This window comes from Triticum aestivum, chromosome 5B, assembly GCF_018294505.1.
Source record: "Triticum aestivum cultivar Chinese Spring chromosome 5B, IWGSC CS RefSeq v2.1, whole genome shotgun sequence".
Classification (NCBI taxonomy): Eukaryota; Viridiplantae; Streptophyta; class Magnoliopsida; order Poales; family Poaceae; genus Triticum; species Triticum aestivum.
In genome coordinates this window covers 27,137,948-27,140,961 of record NC_057807.1, presented here as the reverse complement: position 1 = coordinate 27,140,961, position 3,014 = coordinate 27,137,948, and the positions used below count along the sequence as shown (strand labels likewise).

The 3,014-nt window shown below is 47.0% G+C and overlaps 1 pseudogene; it reads left to right on the top strand.

The window, feature by feature from the left end:
• The first annotated feature begins 246 nt into the window (after positions 1-246).
• On the top strand, positions 247-1,924 carry LOC123114588 (putative F-box/LRR-repeat protein At5g02700; annotated as a pseudogene).
• The last annotated feature ends 1,090 nt before the right edge of the window (positions 1,925-3,014 follow it).

The window sequence follows — 3,014 nt, the reverse complement described above, 5'->3', positions numbered from 1 at the left end:
GCAAAAAAAAAAAAAAAAGTTCCCGAGGGATGCATGCGTCTATACTTCTTCCACGCCGAGCTGTTTGAGTAGTGTGCCGCCGCCGCAGCATTTACAGCCAATTCCTCCATCTGTGCAAGCCTTTTGAATTCCTGAACCACTACCAGCGTGCGCTCCGTGTTTATATCGGTTGCTCTGCCCATCAAACCTTCTCCTTCACCATTCTCACAAATGCGACCTCCCACTCCACCAAAGAGACCGAAGGAAATGGAGGCCGGCGGTCCTCGTAGGAAGAAGCGGAAACCAGCCGGGGTCGAGACCGCCGACGAGCCCCCGGAACCGGCGGCGACGGAAGCGCCCGATCCCGGAGTGGTGGGCCAAGAAGACTATGGACTCGTCGACCGCATCAGCAGCCTCCCCGACGCCGTCCTCAGCGACATCATCTCCCTCCTCCCCACCGACGAAGGCGCCCGCACCCAAATCCTCGCCACCTCTGGCTCTCCGCCCCACTTAACCTCGACTGCACTCACCTGCTAAAACGTTATGGTCTTGGGCGTGCTGACCGTCGTCAGCGTGCTGCTGATGCCGTATCACGCATCCTTTCTTCCCATGCCGGTCCCGGTCGTCGCCTCCGCGTGGAGGGTGGCCACTTTGGCCTTGCTACCGTCGATGACTGGCTCCGGTCCGGCGCTCTCGACAACCTACAGGAGCTCGAGCTTGGCAGTGGTTATTACTCAACGGAGGTACCGCTGCCGTCACAAACCTTCCGCTTCGCACCCACCCTGCGCGTTGCCACAATCAAAAATTGCGACCTCCCCGACGGCACCGTCCAAGGGCTTCACTTTCCGCTGCTCAAGCAGCTTGGGCTGGATGGTGTGAGCATTTCAGAGTGCTCGCTGCACAGCTTGATTGCCAGTTGCCCCGCTCTCGAGTGCTTGCTGATATTACAAAGCTTTGATTTCTGCTCCCTTCGGATCAACTCCCTTACCCTTAGGAGAATTGGTGTTGATAATAACAATAGTGCTTACCGAAATCGTGTCCATTTAAAGGATCTCATTATCGAGAATGCCCCTTGTCTTGAGAAGTTGCTCAATCTTCATTTCGGCACTGATCTGCATGTATCTGTGGTCTCAGCGCCTCAACTGGAGACAATAGGCTACCTTTCTGATGGTTACTACAAGAATGCCAATCAGGACTATCTCTGCAGATTCGAGTTTGGCTCCACAATTATTCAGGTACTACCATTTTGAGTCATTTCAATTTCAATTTTGTTTGTTGAAAAATTATTTATCACTTGATTTGTGAATGGGCTCCCGCAAAAAATCAAAAGACATTAATATGTTGCCTTTCATGTTTGCCAAAGGGATCGCACGTTGATAAGCTGGCAATGGTGGTCCGCACAGCCAAGACTTTAGCTGTCCAACTGAGAGTACTAAGTTTGGATATGGTTATTGAGCTGATGACATGCTTTCCATGCTTGGAGAAGCTGTACATTCAGACTGGGGTGATGATTCTTCATTCATTGAATGTTCAAACACTTTTGTTCTTCTTCTCTTCTCAAATGATTGGTTTACTTATTTCTGTATGTTATTTTTAGTTTCGTGTGCGAGAGCCAAAGCCAAACAATTTGTGGCGTTGCAAACACCGGGATCTGACCAGATGTCCTGATATCCGTCTGAAGACAATAGCGTTGGATTCCTATCGTGGCATCAAGTCTGAAGTTAACTTTGTGACATTCTTTGTATTGAATGCGAGAGTGCTAGAGCTGGTGAAGCTTGGGGGTTGCTCCGGCAATAAGGAATTCTTGGCAGAACAACGTAGGAAGCTTCAGCTGGATGAAAGGGCTTCAAAAGGGGCTCAGATTCATTTTACAATTCATAATTGTGTCCGTTATTCCCTGGGTCATGTTCGTGATTTGGATTTAGTTGATCCATTCTTAGTGTAGTGTCGAAGATGCTTCCCACTTGGTTTGTTCCATTGACGAGTTGCTCTTGCCTATCGGCTTATCCCATTTTTTTTTTTGTTTGGTCCAGCCTTCACTAGTTGTGGTGTTCGTAGTTTCTTTAATACTATCCTGGAAACTTATTAAAGGACCTATCTGTGCTGTTTGCTTGATATACTATGTGGGAACTCTTGCCTATCAGCCTATCCAATTTAGTGTTTTGATTAGTTGTGTTTTTTGTACTAGCTTCTTAAGTTTATAAAATCCTGGAACCTTGTGAGACCACATGAGGTATTTATGATGTACTTACTACATACCTTCTTATCGATGTACTAATCTGACCTCTCTTCAAGGGGCTCCACTTCCAGAGGCAGATTTTGAGGAGGTTTGCAGTTGGTGAAGTGATTGAAAGGTTCATTCTTTGGAGCTAAGATTATTCGACCATTGCTGAGAACTAGGTAGCAGTTGGTGAATTGTGTGATCAGTTGAAGTCGTATCTGTTGCTGCCAGTTCTTGGCAGTAGTGATAGGCAAAAGCAGTGGCAAGAAAAAGTTATCCTTCTATTTAGCTTTTAAAAGACTGTTAGAACTCCTGCTTGTTATAAATTATAATCCTACCTTTGGAAGCGTCCCTTTCTACGGAAGAATTATTTGGAACAAGTAAAAGAAGAACTATTTACGAGGACTTGATGCTGAATTGATAGAGCAAATCACAAAACTGGACATGAAGATTCAGTACAAAGTATTTCTACAAGATTCGGTACAATTTTTTTAATATAAATGGTTTGGGATGGCTAGTAGAAAACAGGGCATTTGTCCCGGTTGGTAAGGGCCTTTTGTCCCGGTTCTAGAACCGGGACTAAAGGGTCGTTACTAATGCCTCCTCATTTAGTCCTGGTTCTAACACGAATCGGGACAGCCCTCCACGTGGCCGGTGCGCCGAGCCCAGGAAGGAGGGCCTTTGGTCCCGGTTGGCGGCACCAACCGGGACTAAAAGGCATCCACACGTCAGCATTTCAGTGGCTGGGGTTTTTGTTTTTTTTTGAAAGGGGGGGTTGGGGGTTTTGGGGGGTTAATTTAGGTGTTTCATATAT